The sequence below is a fragment of the Rhynchophorus ferrugineus genome, unplaced genomic scaffold (genome assembly GCF_030347505.1).
Source record: "Rhynchophorus ferrugineus isolate W39M unplaced genomic scaffold, kcgeb_rfMv2 rfM10, whole genome shotgun sequence".
NCBI classification, from domain to species: domain Eukaryota; kingdom Metazoa; phylum Arthropoda; class Insecta; order Coleoptera; family Curculionidae; genus Rhynchophorus; species Rhynchophorus ferrugineus.
Genome location: NW_027472589.1, coordinates 12,705,831 through 12,725,614, shown reverse-complemented (window position 1 = coordinate 12,725,614; position 19,784 = coordinate 12,705,831). Strand labels below are relative to the sequence as shown.

The 19,784-nt window shown below is 31.2% G+C and overlaps 1 protein-coding gene across 2 annotated transcripts in view; it reads left to right on the top strand.

Annotated features, from left to right (window-relative positions):
* The first annotated feature begins 1,304 nt into the window (after positions 1–1,304).
* Positions 1,305–19,784, top strand: part of axed (BTB/POZ domain-containing protein axundead) — a 91,917-nt gene continuing 73,437 nt past the window's right edge. The window contains exon 1 of one of the 2 annotated variants that reach the window (XM_076416507.1): positions 1,305–1,450. The gene's annotated coding sequence lies outside the window, so the exon portion shown is untranslated. The remainder of the gene's footprint in view (positions 1,451–19,784) is intronic. The other variant, XM_076416511.1, reaches the window with a different exon arrangement.

The window sequence follows — 19,784 nt, the reverse complement described above, 5'->3', positions numbered from 1 at the left end:
ACAGTTGTTTTTAGTGGATGCGGTGATGTCTCATAAATTAACGACTGTTCAAGACTGTTGTGTTTATTGATGTGGCCATTGAGAAGAGAATGGGCTTCATCGGTCATTACCACTTTAGACGAAAAATCTTCAATTTAACCAGGCAGCCTTAGGATTGCATTACTGTACTCAACTCGTTGATCATGATCTCTCGGTAGCAATTTTTGGATTGATTGAATTTTGTACGGGAACATTTTCAAATCAGTTTTCAAAATTCGCCTTAAATTGCACGCAAAAATATGTAATTGGGAACCACGTCTCCGAATTGATGTTTCAGGAGGTTTCAGCATTATGAGACGTCCGTTGTCTTGCAGAACGAGGCTTGTCGTATCGTATTGTCGAAAATTCGCATGTAAACGATAAATTGTTGTTTTGTGAGACACTGGATGGATAGGATATTTTTGATATAATTTCAGCTGAGTGGCAATAATGGAACGATTATTTTCAATAAATATTGTCATTGTTTTCGCTCATTTTTGTGGTGTTTATTTATCCATAATAAAATTTGGACGTCTACACAACACAATGGTTAAAGCGAAACTGAGCTAAAGGCGTTTGGCTCAGTGTGTGATGACATAACTAAGATGGCGGGTAATCAAAACGTTAGCGGGACTTTTTCCCCATCTGTTATAATTATTCTTCTTCTATAATCTATTTCTTATTATGTCTATCCAGATATGTTTCATGATTGAAATTTCTTTTTCGTTATTTTTATTTCTAGTTTCTATTTTCCAACTTGGAAGTTCGGGTTTGTTTTAGTCATATATAAATAAAATATTAAATCTTATTTTACAATAAGAATGGATAGTAAATTTTCTATTATTTCCTTCATGATTGAACTCATTCACTACGTTTATTATTTAATTATAAATAACTTCAATTAACTTTTTTAATCGTAATTTGGCAACTAATTCACCAGTAAGAAAGAAGCTCATTTTTGTTTCGTTGATCGCTTCACCATAATTTAAAGTTTTCATCTGTTATAACGCAAAAACAGCTTTTGAGATCGAAAGAGCAGAATGCGGAAACGACGAAATCTTCACGCCATAAACCCGAATCCGCTAGATGAGTCTTTCCCAACACACTTCCTATTAATAGTTTTAATAGAGCATCGAACGCTGGCCCGCTATGCTTGGCAGGCCTTGGGCCCGACGCCTGACGTCACACTGGGTCGTCGCTTAGGTTCCCGTCGCGAATTCCAGGGCCTTACGCCGGCGTACTCGGCAACTCACTGAAAGCGGCCTACTGCAAAAATTGAGATAGGCGATTGCTAGTAGTCTCATAGCAACTTCGCGCTGGATATAGGTCGCGGAAGGACACCCTGTAGTCGGGGGCGATTTGAGAACAGCTTGTTATGGTTCTTGTCCCTTTGATTTAGTGCCCGCATCGTTACCGTTGGATTCAATTAACCGTGAGTCATCTTTTGATAATTTGTTTGTGTTTAATTTCGTGTTTTCCTCTGATTGACAACGATGGGTTAATTACCGCCCCATTGTCTATTCCGATGACTAATTTCAAATTATATAGTTATATTATAAACTGTAATAGAAGCTGATTTATACTATAAATATACTATGGAAGTTTTCGTTAACTCATATAATCAGAAGTAAATCCAATAAGGCCTGGAGAGAGCAGATGAGGTCCTGCCAAAACCTTGTCAAACAAATGACGGTCCTTTTAAAGACCACACCAGGATGGAAACCCGAAAAAAATCTACGACATGTCATGAGAGTGAACAAAGTAGTGAATGGTTACTTAATTATTAGAATTGTTTACTTAATTTACGAGGGTTTAAAGGTTTTACAAGACTGTGACTTAGACAGCTCAGATATAATTAAATACACTATTTTTTGATTAATCTCCTAGAACGTCAACAATCTGCCCGTGGGCAATAATTATTATTATAATATGATTTCAGTTATATAATATAACCATCCTTACATGTAGAGGATCACTCAGTAAGTGATCTAATGTACAACTTATAATCTGAATCTTATTATAGATACTATTCTAACTTATTTTAAAGTCTATCTTAACTTATTCTAAAAACTATTCTGGCTTATCCTAGAGATTATTAAATCTCATTCTATGTGTCTATTAATCACTTCGTATGGTGGTTTGCGTTTGAGCCTACGCACTTCACTGTCATCGCGCACATTTGACTGTTTGGCGAATGCATTGGGATGCTAATAGTCTTTCACTTTCAGAGTACTTCTCATTAACACTCCGAATCACACTCGTTATTGGTTTCTATGAGGATATCGCTCTGAATTAGTTTGTTGGACACGTAGTATGGGGCATTGACGATGACTCGCTACACTTTATTCTGGAACCTCTGGAGGATATCTATGTTAGATTTGCTAGTAGAATCCCATAGTTCAATACCATAGGTCCGAATGGGACTAAGTATTGACTTATACAGTAAAACCTTGTTATCTAATGATAATTTAGATTTACTCCCGTACATTTGGTTTAGTTTAACCCCAAGCTGTTTGCGTTTTGTCACTATATGTTTTTTTGTCCATGTCAAACGTCGATCGAAATGCATTCCCAGATATTTAACGTCGTCTGCTTGCGGAAGTTCATGATTATTCAATTTTATTGAGAGACATTTTTCTTCTACAAAGGGTGAATGTCACATGGGCAGATTTTGTCTCATTTGCTTTGATACTCCACTTTTTCAACCACAATTCGACTTTGTAAATACACTAATTAATAAAATATTTGATAAAGTCTTTATGTACCCTGTAAGAAAATCTATATGTGGGTTTATTATTGCCTGATTACTTGGTATAGAAAAGTCTTGAAATTTTAAGTAACGACTTATAGGACATAGAGCTAAATAAATATAAGTATTAATAAAAACTCAAGTAAGGACGAAGGATTATATACACAGCAAGAATGGGGATAATTAGTGTTTGTTAGACTTGTGTACTTGATTGAACAGTTTAAATACTTTGCAAGTGGTATATAAGACTAGGATATAATTATATTAAAAAATTATCAGGTAATAAATTATTATTGAAAATTTAATTTTAGGGGACTTTCAACAGATGTTGTTACAGTTATTGCATTTCTAACCAATTTCATATTCAAGCCTTACCTGACAGACTTCGTTCTTCGGTATGTGTCATTTCGTCAAAGTGTGAACTACATTTTATTTCAGCGCGTTGAGAATATCTGAATGTATACCGATTAAATCGCATTTGCGGGAAGTTTAACTTATTACTTCATGAAGAAAAGACGGCAGAAAGTCATCGAATCTCGTGTGAATCTTACGGCAACCATGGTTGATCGATTTCAACATGTGAATGCTAGTTTCGACTATTTAAAAGTGATGATATTGACACCAAAGACAAAGAACCTTCTGGACAGCCAAGAAAAATTATCGACCACAATAGATGCGTTTGAACTGAGCACTGCGTGAAAAATGATAGAATATGAGCAAAGACACATCAGTGTTATTCTTTACTATGACAACGCTTAACTACATGTTGCAAAACCAAGGAAAACATACTTGGAAACATTAAAATGGGGAATGCTACCCCACCCGCCGTCTCCAGACCTTGCCCCTCCTGATTACTACTTGCCAAACTTACTACTATTGAAAGATGGGTACTTTGAATAAAATACGTTTTACCAGCTTCTCATGCTAAAGCCTCAAATTAAAGAAAATCTTTTAAAAGTAATTTACTAGGCTAATAATGAGTATCTCTGTATATAATTGTGATTTTCTGAATCATATTTCTTAGCAAACATCCGGAGTACTTGGCGAGGTCAGATAAACTCAGATAAAAATGTAACTTTAAAATATAAACAAAAAATAAACACTACCTTTGTAAGCATTTTAAACATTAAATTTCATTTTTGTTGTAAGATTAAATTTATTCTAAAAACCAAGCATCTAATTTTGTATTGATTTAATTGCTTTTAATGTTTAATAATTAGATATTTATTAAAACTGGTGTATTACTACAGAAAACATTATGAAATATGAACCAATCTTATGTACCAAATATAAAATATGAAATATATTTAAAGTAAATTATTAAATAAAATTATTTGAAGTAAATTTAATAAGTTTTCAATACTGCTATGTTATGTTCCATTTTTAACTTCAAACCGATAGCGTATATCATCTTCATAAGCTCGTCAATTACTAGCTAACGTTTGTTTGGGATATATAACAAGACATTTTGAAAGTTTCAGAGTATTTTTGGACATAATGTTGTTGTCTAAATTGGAGAGAGCGAGAGAGCTTATCTCATAAGCAAATCCTTACTAGTTTTGGATTAGAAAAATGAATATGGCAAATAAAAATTTATATTATCTCTAGTTCTGTTATATCAAGTAGATGAAAGTCTTTTTTTTAAAAGAAAATTCATATAATTTATTGAAAAAAGCAACTCCTATCTTATTCAACCCAAATATAACAAACGTGGTTGATGAACTAGATGAGTTCACCAAAAAAAATATTCTGTAATTTTTAATAGCAAAATTGGCTTCTTTTTGAATTGGAACTGTTTAGATAAAATAAGAATGTGTTTTCATCCTTACAGACAGTTTTCATCAAAAGTTATTTATTTAAATAAATCTGATTTAAATCTAGTAGAATTTATTACTAACACATTTACATATTAACACATAACATTATAATGTATGCAATATTTTTATTTTAATTATAATTAAAAGAATAATTAAAAATATTCCTAGGGTTTAGACTGATTTCTATAGCATTATCATAATTACTTAATTAATTACACATAATAAAATAATTAATAACCTTATCACACTTTCCTACACTATTATATATTGTTGGTTATTACATTTCGGGTAATAAATAAAAGTGTATTTATATTTTTTTCAAGGAAAATAAGTGGATAGTATTTAGGACGATAAAGAAACATCCTTAAGTTTTAATTAATATTGAATGCTTTTTATTGTCAAGTATCAGACGTCAAAAATCTAGATATTTCATACGTTAAGTGATAAATCTATTTATGTTAAAATCGAAATTTTGTTTCTGATTAGATAGTATTATAGTGTTATAACTGATTGCAGTTTGAGAAAATTATTTTCAGGTCTCAAAAATTAATTTAGAAAATAACGTTATAATCTAATTTTACTTGTTACAATTATAAAAAATACATTTAAAACTACTAAGAAATGCAATACTCGTAATGTGTGTAAAACCGATGGTGTGAAAGAATGAATGTGAGAGAAAGGAATCTATTAGGAATTATATTGAATTAATTCAGTGATAGATATTGAACAAAGAATGAGAATGTTGTATAATGATATAGCAAGAGAGAAACAGATATAGTAACTGAAACAAAAAATTGGCTATTATATTTATTGATATGTGACCAATATATAGTGAGAAGAACAAAATAATAAAAAATGTTAGATGCCTGAATGAAGAGAAGCATAACTTGTTGGATGTTGTAATTGACTAGAAAATATGGATTAAGGTATGTCAGTATATACAATATAACTGTATAGATATTAAACACCACAGAAAGCACAGCATTATTCTACCATTCGTCCATTTATTTTGAGTGTAATAAAAGAAGGTTAAACTACAGTATATCCGGAGTATACGCATGGTTTCTTTTGCTAAATGTTCTACTACTTTGGTTAAATTTTTTTTTCCAATTTTAGCAGCTATGTCATTCTTCAGTTAAGGCTTTAGCAGTATAGTGGTACAGGAAATGTGCTGCTACATTGAACCATATGTCATATATGAAATTACATAATACTTTCAAATATTAACTGAAAACGAAGACGTGGATTTTTATTACAGATAAGACATAGTGTTACATAACATATACCAGATTACATGTGATTTAACTTAATCATTACTGTATATATTTTACTTATTTTCTGTAATGTCTGACCTGTAAAATTCGATTTCGTTTTAACTTATATAAGAAAGTGTTTTTACTTGCCTACAATTAAAATAAACTATAATATTTAAAGTTATTCTCAAACACGTATTGTTTAAAATTCATGCACTATACACTATATATGCACTACTATATGCATTTTGCATATACTAATTTAATTTATACAATTTTCTTTTACCACCGATAAACCTTGTTTAATAATTACACGAATATACATTCCACGCATCTTTCTATTTTTCAAACTCTTGCAATTTTGGATTATAAAAAGTAATGGCTTTGGAAATGGTAATTGGCTTTAAGTTTGTGATATATATTCAAGTTTTTCGATTTAAAATAAAATTCATCTAAATTGTTGAAAAAAAAAACAACTCCTAGGGGGACCGATCTTATTTCAACCCAAATATAACAAAAATGATAGACGAACTAGACGAAATAATTCACATATTTCGATGGCATTCCAAATTGTATTCTTTAAAATACTTCAAAACGATTCTATAACGGCAAATATAAGGCATATAAGGGAGTTTATCTTTATCTTAGTAAGATGAGTTGGTGTGAAAGCCAATTGAAATGATATCATGAGTTGATTTCGTTTTCCTTAATTTTTTATGTCCATTTCTTTGTTCTGCCTAATGTGGTAAATTCCTGAAATGTGTTGGATGTGTACATTTATGTACTTCTAAAGGTTGAATGTTGAATGGAGGGGCATCGAACAGCCATTCTAATATAACTGAAATAATTTTGAATAAAATTTAGGTTAATAATCACACGATACGGTTTTGAAAATATAATTTATTATATATATTACAAGATTGCATAAAATTAACGTCACAAGCATGCACGTAGCAAATTTTTTTAATTATAATGTCATTAGTAGACCAGTAATTATAATCTGAGAGTAAAACCACGATAAATATGTGGAACAATGAATGATATTTGATTAATTAATAACAATTTTAACATACGCTTTCAAAATGTCATCAACGAAACTCAAGGTTAAAAATAAATCGTTTCCGTTTGATTTTCTTGTTATAGATATATTTATGATTCATTTCCAAGCCTAAAACTATACATCTCCCATAAAAATATCGTCTTAACGAAATACCGATTATATGAAACCTTGTTTTCTCGCCTTTTCAATATAATATTTCGTTAATAGTGCTCAACTATATCTTATTTTGTCTTGATCAATTTTATGGATTAACCAGCATTAAATAATATTTACAGTACTATTAAAACTAATTAATATTTTATAAAATTTTTATTCGGTAAGTGGCAATTTTAATCCCAAATGTAAATAGAACATGGATGTTCGCTGCTATCTTATCAGTGAGATTATTTTCTTTGCATCTGACACAACTAGTGAGTCAACTACTGGGGCTTTGTTTAGATGTATGTTGGCATCTTAGATGAAACCTAGTATTTTAATTCAAATATATCGTCTTACAGCTTCAGATACTCGAAACCTACAAAAAAACAATGCTTAAAAATATTTTTAACAACAAAATTGAACCGACTTAAAAAATAAATAAGGAACTCACTAAAATTTAAAAAATAATCAAACTTAGATTTTTAACACAAAAAGAAAACGTGTTAAAATAAAATATGTACATAATAATCGTAATAATTAAATAAGAATAAACAAAAACCTTATTTAACCTATCGGGTAGTGGAAAATTTTATATTCTACTACTATTAATGCCTACCTAAACCTTTTTATCTATTTAGAATGTTATTTTAACTATTGGTAGTAGTTCTGATCTGTGAAAAAGTGGTGAAGAACTAGTACTATATGAGAAGCAGTATTATTGCGATAAGAATCAATGAGAAAAGACGAGGAACATCAGTCAAACGATGCATAAAATCAAGTATTCCTCGTTGGTAACATTTTTGGTTGGCCCGTCGAAAGAAATCCACAATGAGTAATATTCATTTGACATTTAAGTAAATGTACAAATATTCATTAAATAATATCACGTAATATATTGATATTATGGTTAATGTTTTTGTAGGAGAATATTGCAGATAAGTTGCTGATTGATAGGTAATATTATAAATTAAAAAAATATATAACATGCAACATATTTATCAATAATATCATGTGAAGGATCATCCAGATGTTGATTTATATCTCCAGTATGTATTATGAGCGCAAGTACAAGATTCAAGTTCTTGATTTAAAAAAAATAAAATAAAAATTACTGACAAAAATTTCTTGGTAAGACGAGACGAATTTGTGGCTAATAAATTAATTTATGAATATTTTTGTAAGCATGGAGTATAGAACTCATCCAAACCGAATTGGATCCGAATATATGATCATCAGATAAGGCAATATTGGCTGCATATGTGGGGTAGGATAGATAAGCCTTTGCTATTTGATTGTTAAAGTTGTTGCAACAAGTGGATTAAAGTTGTCACATTGCGCTTTATAATGTTTTACGTTTTCGTTATATTTTAATTATTACTAGTTATGTTCCATGATATTTACGTTTTATTTTAGTTGATAATAATCTTACCTGGCGTCATCTAAAGTAGAATGGAAGCTTCAAATTATAGAACGACTTTGGTCCCATTTTGGTATCCATTATTAATTAAGTCATTGGAGCATTCAGTTTCTACTTGGCGACGCAAAAGTATGCTTATATGTGCAATAATGTTAAAATAAATTATATTTGATAACATTTTTGTTCAATTATTTAATTTAGATTAGAATTTTGTTGTATGTCAAAATCAAACTGAACTAAAACTCAGGATTAATGGGGCAACATTGGGACGTTTTGACGTCACAAATACAAATACAAAATAACTTTGAATAGACTATAAATTATATTCATTTAAAGATGTAGTTTGTTTACAACAGAGCGTTATAACTGCTGTATTAGATATAAAACTGCCTCACGAAAGTTACAACAGGCAAGTGACAATATAAATAATTGGACACAAGCTTGGAAAATAAGAATTAATAAAAGTAAACCTGTACATGTGCAGTTCACCTATAAACAGACCGGACAAGCACCCATAACATTAAATAAGACTATCATCCATATAGTAGCAACGCTAAATATCTCGGAATGAATCTCGATGCAAAACTTTTCTGGAGGGAACATATAAAGAAGAAAAGAAAAGAACTGGAATTGTAATATAGTAAAATGTACTGGCTAAGTGGAAGAAAATCACAATTATCAGTACATAATAAATTACTATCATATAAGCAATTACTGAAACCTATATGGACATACGGAGTTCAATTATGGGGATGTTCTGCAAAGAGTAACATAAATAAAATACAAATTTTTCAGAACAAAGTCCTGAGAGGTATTGTGGGTACACCCAAATACTAGAGGACTGATTACCTACATCGAGACTTTCAGATACCCACAATCAATCAAGAAATCAAGAGAATTGTAAGATGGCATGAAGAAAGACTTCATTCTCACACGAATATTGAAATATTGCAACTATTGGATACCACCAGAATAGGTCACATACTCAAAAGAGTCAAAATCAAATATTATTTCACCAGAGACTGAGATAGCGCCGATGGGTCCTCCTAGTTGTATACCTAGATTTAAGTTATCATAAAAACAAATTTTAGGTTAGAGGGAAACGACTAGTAACAATATATTAATCAAATAACAAAAAAAGGGTATGAAACTGTACAAATAAATGAACAATATCATGAAGACATATCATCATACACAATAAAGTTATATGAGTATAAGAATGCGAATAAAATAAAGAGTCAAATAAAGCAATCACAAAACAAAAGTTTTAAAATTTACTCTGTTTGTGGTGTTCGTGCGTATGTGTGTATGTGTACATGAACTGCATTGTTGAGCTGTCGACATTTGTACATCATGTCAACACAGCGCTCACTATCTGTTTAGGTGTTCATCCCCTTAACTTCTTGATTTAGTTTCAGATTTTTCTATGATATGAAAAAATCATCTTATTTTTAATGCTTTTTTCTACTGTATCCCAATATAGCTTTTTATTTTAGTTCGAGTACTTATTGTAGTCGTATCAATAAGCTTATTCAATTTTAAAGAATCTAATAGTGCTACATTTCTTAACTTTAAAAGTCATTTATCGCAACTATTATTAGTATATTAGTGTAGATTTTACTGTGCTACTTATTGATCCTATCATACTATACAATTATACGTCCATATATAGTTATGACTATATATAAACGTTAGTGCAATATTAGGTAGTGTTTTTAATTATATTTTGAAAACCTTGTATGTATAAATGCAAATATATTTATACTGTACACATATAGTAATTTTCTATTGGTTTATAAATAATAATAATATGAGGTGATTCTTAATTAAACATGTTGAACAATGAACAATGATTCTATGTGATGCTTTTATTTTAAATATTTATATGATTCTTTTATATACTTTGAGTTTATTATTTATAAAATATCGCTGATTATCAACCACAACTGTATATTAGTATGATTCAATAAAACTAATGAAAGTAATTATACGAGAGAACTATCCTATTAAGCGTTATTTTTACGCAGTTTTCCGTTAAATAATATATCATTATTTTGTTTTACCTGTAACTGAATTTCCAGTAATCAAACTGAAATATTAACCAGTATTAAATATTTACCATGTTATTAAGTCATTGAGATCTTACACAATTTTTATTCTGTGAAAGGGACACTTTTATCTGACAAAATGTAAACACAAAATCAATATTCGATGTTATCTTATCAAAGGGCTTCTTGCTTGAATCGATCGTTTATTTGAGAGTTTCAGAACTGAAAAAAATACTTGATACTATTTATAGAGTGTAAAAATGTTTTTATACTTTCGGATTTATTCAGATAACAGGTCAATTGAAAAGTTACCGTCCTACCATAGTAAAACTCATTTTCTTGGCAAAATTTGTTTTTTTTTATTCAACATAATTCTCTTCAAGAGAAATACACTGACTATAGAGACCCTCCAACTTTTCGATACCACTTTTGTAATACGATTTGTCTTCTGTTTCAAATTCGGCCTCAGTTTCGGCGATTACCTTTGCATTCGACGAAAATTTCTTCCCAGCGGGCATTCTTTTGAGATCTGAGAACAGGAAATAGTCGCACAGTCGATGAGGAAGCAATTCGAAGACCAACTCATGGATTTTTGACACGGTGCATTGTCTTGGTGAAGCAGCAATTTCTTTTTCTTCAAATACGGTCGTTTTTCGGCGATTTCCTCCTTCAAACGGTCCAATAACGCTATGTAATAGCGCTGTTGACGGTCCTTTCTTTTTCAAGGTAGTCAATGAAAATTATTCCATACGCATCCCAAAATACAGACGAAATAGCCTTGCCAGTCGACTGTTAAGTTTTCCCACGCTTTGGAGCGGGTTCATCGCGCTTTACCCAGTTTGCACAGAGCTTCCTTATACCCAAATATTCGTGAATGATATGATGCACACGTGCAGTTGATATCTTTAGAATGTGTGCTATATCATTCAATTTCAATTTACGGGTCATTCAAAATCTTTTTGTGGATTTTTTAAATGTTTTCGTCGGTAACAACCTTTTTTGAGCGTTCACTGCGTTCGCCGTCTTCGGTGCTCATTTCGCCACATCTAAAGTTAGCATACCAATCCTTGATGATTGATTTTCCTGGGGCAGTGCCCGGAAACTCGGCATCAAGCGAAGTTTTTGCTTCAACTCTATTTTTACCCTTCAAAAAGCAATGTTTTATCAATACGCGAAATTCCTTTTTATCAATTTTTTTACTGTAATAAAAGTTGCTTCACTCAAAATGATATAGTTCACAAACTAATAATCCGACAGCTGCCAAATTTATACACGCATCTTTTGAGTGTTAGGGCTAACTATGTGCCGGGGATTTTTCAATTGACCTGTTACATCGGTGAAGCATATTTTGATTAAAGAAATAATGTATGGTGAATATGTCATGTAGGTGGTTATTTCTGTTTAAGCATATTCATGTAAATAATAGTTTTGTTGCAAAGTAGCGACACCTCCGATCTTCTACTACGCTATATGTTTTTGACGTCAAATCCATCGTCCTTAAAATTGAGAAACTACTCTCGACAATTTCTTTCAGTGTATCTCACATGCAAATTGCTTCAAGTTAAAAGTTTCACGCAAATGTCGCTGTCAACTCAAAACTCGACTAGAAATAAATCGCGCTGACACAAAATAGCTAATAATTGGAAGGTAATGTTGTTGATTAAGGTTTAATCTTATTGCTTGACGTTTGAAACCACACAATTTTATTTTATTTAATCGGTAGCATCTTGTTTTATCGAAAGTAAAACATTTATTTGCATTTGACGTGACTCTATTAGATATACAATTATAATATTTCAAATAATTTAAGGATTTTGTGTATATATTTATTTGTTTGTATGAAATTATTCAATGAAATTTAAATGATTGGAAAATAATTAAATAGACTTAAATACATTTCTAAGATCTGATGAATTAGGCGGATATGGTTATCCCTATTTCTCCTATTTCTGAATTTCAAGTATTATAATTTCTTTATAAATTGAGTTTCATGAAATCTGTCATGCTGCATATTCATATTTTATCGATAATGAGTTGTATTCATCTATAGCATATTCTAATTGGCGTACTAGCTGTCGTCGATAACATTTTGTAATAATAAAATCGTAATAAATCAGACATTTCTCATTAAAAATTTACTTTGAATATATTTTTTTATATATATTTTAAAGTCTCTTTTTACCAATTATGGATTGATCTGGACTGGGCCTAAAGTTTAACGTGGGCTCCTAACCACGGTCCTCAGCATTAAGCCTACCGACTGGCGGGTAACCAACTTTAGAAATCATCCCAGAAGACATTCGGTCTTACCCAGCTTGATTACTGGCGTGACTGGGATCATCTTCTTTGTCGGATTTTACACTCTTGCCTAGGACAATCACAAATATTAAGCAATCACAAACATAAATTTACGACCATACTCCAGCAGGATTCGAACCCGCGGCTATCGCAACAGTAGGAGGATCGTCCCATCGCCTTTACCACTGCGCCACCAAGCCGGCTACTTTGAATATTTTACTTTTCCTGTTGTTTTGGATTTTTTTAAATCTAAATATGAGGCAAGAAACTTTTAATTTTTTTCCAACATTCATTCTGGACAGTTCCTTTTTCGAATAAGATTGTACTTATGTTTTTATGTTTATGCAAATGACACACACGTTACAAGTAGTTGTTAACTACAACAATGTAGTAATTGTTCTTAAAATCCAGATCTAATAATTCCGATCTAAGTCCGGGATTTGAACTCAGTTTTCAAACACGTCACAGCTTTCACACACAACATATATCACTGCAAAGGATTGTTGTCTCTTCAATCTCCACTGTTGAACTGTTGTAGTACGTTTTTGTGTTTATGTAATCTCTCTTGATGTTTTTTTTTTGACAAACCGTTTAATTTCTTCGTTGTCCGTTGGTACCCTTAGATTTTTGTAAGATGTTCTGATTTCTAATGTACCCTGGGGCGTTAACAATACAACAACTTAATTCTAGTTAGATTGGATTGAGTTAAGATTGGATTTATTTCTTCAGCCCCATAATTGGACATCGTAGGTCCACACTGGCTTCAACATTTACTTGTATAATAACAGTTTATTATAGAGTGGTAATTTTGATTTGATACCTACTAGTACTCAGTACATAGTAGCTATTTCTGATTGTATACGGAATAAGTCTTCAATTACACTTACCCAATTTTTTACTATAAACTACGTAATTTGTCACATAATTTGTACTTGTTAGTAATATTACGCTGTAACCCATTTTAAGTAAGAATATTAAAAATGAAATAAAATTTATTGTTGTTGTTATACAGTTATTGATTTATTTAATCTGTTTATTAATAATTTTTTCTTAAAAAACAGGAAACAATTTTGGTTGTGAATGCGAAATTGTTTACTAAATTAGCGTACTTGTTTAAACATCGAAGAACATTATATATACATTTTTTTTTCATGAAACCGCGAGTTCGCAATGTTGTGTTACTTTCGCGTTTTCAGTTAGGTTCTCAGAAGAACCTTTAATGTTTGACAACGTTTCGACAGAATCCCGTCTGCTATCTATATATCTTATTTTATTTTCCTGGTTCCGCTTCTCGTTACAGGAGCTGAACTGAGTTTGTTATAGAAAAAGAATGTTGTCGAAACAATAAAGGTTCTTCTAGAAGACTTAAAACTATTTGATTTTACGGAAAAAAGTGGCGACTATTGAACGGCGAGCATACAACGATACTGAGGGTTTAAATCGATTCGAATGTAAACCAAACCCCTATGTCTAGACGTCTCACTCATCACGTCATTAAGTAAAATATAAACAAAGCGTCCTCATCAGTCACGCGACAGAATATTTTTGCATTGTATATATGTAAGTTATAACATGTTATGAAATGGTTTAGAAAACAAAAATTATTAATTTACTTTAAAACACTATCGTATTTAAGGAGTAAAGGATATAAAGTGACACTGAGGGTGAAAATAGATTTAGATATCTCACTCGTAATACCATTCAAAACAGATAAAAACCAATCAGACTACAGTGCGGTCCCTAGCCCGTGCAGAACTATTCGTATAATGTAGTACCTGTACCTCCTTACTAAAAAGAAAATACCACAGGGATGGACGTAGTTGTTGTCCCGTCTGGACAGCGTATGGTTCTAATAAAATTATATTTGAGTATAGCCTGTACCTTCGCCCGCCAGCTTACCTTTGAAGATCTTCGAAATGGCACTGTTTCTACTAATAAGTTTAGATGATTCCAGATTCTGATTGTCTACAGCTAAGAAACTGAGCTAGTGTAATCCTCCTTTGGTAGTAGTTCATCCTGAACTGTAAGCTTCTATCCAAATTTCGGTAGTTGTTAATTCACAACAACTTCAATCCGTCCTTGATGAACAAGTCTTACGCCTTGAAATGTGATGCATGAACCGGGAATCCAAGGAAAAAGGGTGTTTTTCAAAGATTGAATGTTTATTACATAGAATAGTTTACGTATATCAACTTTTGGGACCTTACACCTTCAGCTGCGATATTTTTGCCCACTGTAAGTCCACTTCACTGCGTCAAAGTCTCAACGTCAACCTGTTTTCTTTTCTTGATAATTAATTTGATTCAGGTTAATTTAATTAATTCAAAAGAGCCTCATGATCTCATCGGAATCCTATCGACTGCGCCAGTTATAGAATGTGAAATGATTTAGTAGAAAAAACTATTTTATTTAACGAACAGAAGATGCGACTGGTTGAACGGTGTCACAAGCGATACTGAGGGTAAAACCTATAATAAACCAATAGTATGCCTATTATTTATGTAACACTATTACCATGTTATTATATTATTATATTACTATATCAATACCATATATGTTATGTAATTATTTTCCATATAAATTTTAAACAAGAGAAAATTCATTGGTCTTAATTTAGCATTTACAGTAGTAATGTTTCTGTGTTAATTAACACAATGCTAAGCTCAACAACATTCAATAGTCGTATTCTCTTAAGCCTCTATCCTCTTTCAATGTTGTGTAAGAAGTTCTTTGCTTCGGTTTTTATTTTCTTAACATGATAGTGGAGTTTCTCCTCGTGTTCCCTCGGGATTATTTTATTTCCTACTAGCGACCCGCTCCGGCTTCGCACGGGTGCAATGCTGATACTAAATTAAATACACTACAGAAAAAATATGAACGTTGTATATAAAAACATAGCGGCCCGCTCCGACTTTGCACGGGCATAAAATATATATGCCTATGTCACTCAATGAAAACATGATTAAAATCGATCCAGTATTTTTGGTTCATTCATTACTGCCCTTGGCCTGCACGCATTAAATTTGGAGTAAAACAATTCCTCTTCCCCTATACTTACTATGAAGATTTCCTGCTATCTTTGGAATATCTAAATTCACACAATTTTTATTACATTACACATTTTTAAACGCGAATTTTAAATTTGTAATATCTCCGAAAATATTTGTTTAATTTACATGCTGTAAGGAACCATATTGATCTATATTAATTGCACACTGTATTTAAGGTACTTAATTCGATAGGGATTAATGCCGTATTGCTTAAAATAGCTTCGTAAATAAGCCATTTTCTCAATAAAATTCAATTCCAAACAATAAAAATGGTTAATGTGGGTTATCCCTAAAAGATAAACATATACCATCGCGGACTTTTTTGTAGACCTTTTAATGGTGTACAATACTGTAGTACATTAATTTGATCTAACTCGTAGGGTTAGGCAGCGTTTTTGCTAATTGCTAAATAAGCGTAAAAAAATAGGTTAATTTACGACATCACGTTAGAAACCTCTAAAATTAGCAATGTTGCCTTAGTATATTATGCATGTATTATACATATAAACCTTCCTCTTGAATCACTCTATCTATTGAAAAAAACCGCATCAAAATCCGTTGCGTAGTTTTAAAGATTTAAGCGCACATAGGGATATAGGGACAGAAAAGGCTACTTTGTTTTATACTATGTAGTGACCATTAATAATTGACGTCCGAATATCTCGGTGTAAGTATATCATTTCTATAGTATCTAGGAGCATCTATGATAATTCTTGGGATTTTATTCTGAAAGATTCTATTTTCTACCGACTTCGAAATAGGAGGAGTTTCTATGTTCGACTGTATATGTATTCTTTTAATGTACGTTCGCCGATTTCTCTGTCAATTGCGAGAAAAATTTCAATATTCTTTTTTTATTCGAAAGAGTGCCCTTCCGAGGTGGTCCCATTGGCACCAAATTAGGATCTGTTGGGGGTAAGGGGAAAGGCACGTACAAAGTTTTCATATATTTTTTATCTAAAATAATCAGAGATTTGTGTATAAGTCGTTCAATGCAAAAGCCATTCGGCTTTTTAAGCACTGACTGTAGCATATAAGACTTCGTAGAAATATAGTAGACAATTGCTTCTATGGTGTAATGGTTAACGCATTTAGCTCCCAAACGGAGGTCGCGGGTTGGATTCCCGGCGGAGACAGTAACTTTTTGTTGTTGTTTAGTTAGAACATTTGTCAAATCACCTAGGATGTCTCCGAGTCCAAAAGAATACAAAAATAATAATATAATTTTGTGACATATGTAAAACATTAAATTACCAACTAAACAAATGAAAATTAATATAACTGTTTCGGTTCAGCACCGACTTCAAAGTAGTCAGTTGGTAGTAGTTAAAATAATATTATAAATATATAAATAGGTTTAGGCAGGTATTAAGCTAAATTGTGTGTATATAGTAGAACATAAAATACGTGTAGTACATAGGTTAAATAAGGTTTTTGAATATTTTGATTTAATTATTACAACGATTATTATGTACATATTTTATTATAAAATGCTTTTTTTTGGGTTAACAATCTACGTTTGATTTTTATTTAATATTTAGTGAGTTTCTCTTTGTTTTTTGAAGTCTGTTCAATTATTTTTCTAAAAATATTTTAGTGATATATTTTTCACAGAATATCCTAATAGAAAATATTAACTTCCTTAAGCCTATATTTGTAGATTTCAAAACCTGCTTGTACAGCTTAGTATGGATGGTTAATTGAGATGTTCTTCCAGTTAGCCAATACATTTCTTATATTTCAATTTCTTTTTTTTTTGGGAAGTACTTGTTTCATTGAAGTTTTGTATCCCAAGATTGGTCCCAAAGTGAATTCAACCTAAGTTTCATTACGAATTGTTACTATATGGTGAGATGGTATTATTCATTGTTATTATAAACTGACCCATGCAAATTAACAGTAAGTTAATGTTTTTGTGTTACATTTACAGAAAAACAATTAAAATATGTAGCCGGCTTAGTTGGCGTAGTAGTAAAGGCGACATGACGGCCACCTACTGTTGCGTTAGTTCGAATCCTGCTGAAGCATGGTAGTAAATTTATGTTTGTGATTGTCCTAGGTAAAAGTGTAAAATCCGACAAGGAAAATGACCCCAGTGATGCCAGTATCCAGGCTGGATAAGACCGGATGTCTTCATCAAGAGGTTGGTCACTGGCCAGTCGGTAGGCTTAATACCGAGGACCGTGGTTAGGAGCCCACGTTAAACTGTAGGTCCTGTCCAGATAAACCCTTGTTGGTAAAAGGAGATTTTAACATTTATAAAAATATAATAACAATTTATAAAAAAAGTGTTGTATACGTAAATTGGGCTTCTTCATTTTATTAATTTTTCTTAGTTTACTTTATAATGAATACATTTTAAATGAACAAATCATATCCAATTCTAATCGTATTAAATAATCTGATGGCATAACCTGACCGTGACAGATCCGATGAGTAACAAGTACGATATAAAAATAATTTTACTTATCTCTCGGTTTGAGTTGGATAAATCTACCCTTCGGTATTGATCGCTGGCGACCTACTTTCACTCCCTCGTGCCGCTTCGTCACTGCTAAGTTTGTGAGGTCAGGTTTATTTTTGTGGCCTAAATCGGTTTCTTGTGCTTTTTACCCTTGTGATATGACCTAAATAGTGTATGTTCTAGTTCTGACCTAATATAGTTCAAGGAGGGCGTTAGTTTGGTTTTTCTATGATAAAAATCTCTTGTGTATTTGTCTGGTATGTACAATAAATATATTGTCTTTCTTATCATTTTCTGATTGAACATTATATGTTAGTTCAATTAATGGTTTTTTATATTAAGTTTGTAATATAATTTTTAATAACATTGTGTTTATGCTAGTTATAATATGTTAGGGATTGAGAAAATATATAAATTTATTAATTTTTCAGTAATATTAATAGTTATATTTTAAACATAATTAATTTTGATTGTTTATTCTTCACATGGTTTTTTTTGTTCAAAAATTGAGCAAGCAGTTATTTGATTGATTAGATTTTGAGATGTAAAATTATTTATGAATTATTTCTTAAATGATGAACCATTAAGCTCACATTACAACAGAAAAACCAATAACATATTAGGTTAAAATCACGCACCTTCTGGCCTAGTGGTAATAATTTCTCGCCTTTTTAAGAATTAAAATAAGATGAATTCTATTGTCATATAAAACCCATTTCAATGAACATGAGTGCTGTAAATAGTGATGCCCCAAGCATCTTCTAGGCGCTCGCAAAAGTATGATTATGTTAAATTTAACGTCCGTTATGTTACTGTTCTTATTAGCCCTTTAGCTTTTTCTACGATGTAAAGAAATGCAATAAAATAATAGTGGTTAAAATATGACGACTACCTACGTTAAAAAATAAACAACTCGGACATATTGTTCGGATGTATTTTTTACTGGAGCAAACACGTACAATAATAAAAGTACACGTACAAAAAAGTTTTATTAAATTTTTTATTGCACAGTAGCAAAAAACAGTGTTGAAGTTATAAAAGATGTGTTTCAAATTATTAAAAATCATATTTGATGAAAGAAACGGAAATATATTATAGAAATTACACTTTTCTAGCATTACTTTTGTCTAATTCTTTAACAGATTTTTAATATCAAACTGTTTTAAAAATCTCACTCTATAGAATTCTTTTTGAAGACTTTTGGCCTATTCTAGATTGTAAGTAATCCTTAATTAATTTTATTTTGGAGAATGATCTCTCAGCTGCAGCTACAGAAATTGGTAATATAATATACGTAATGCAATCGTAAAGTTTGGGAATGAATGAGTTAAATTATTTATCACAATATAATTGACTATTTCTACTAAGAGGTCAGAGTATTATTGTAATTTTGCAGAAATTGTAATTCATCTAAAAGTTCTGTTCCGTTTATCTTTTTGGCTTCGATTTTTGTTGGATGCTTCATAAAGTTT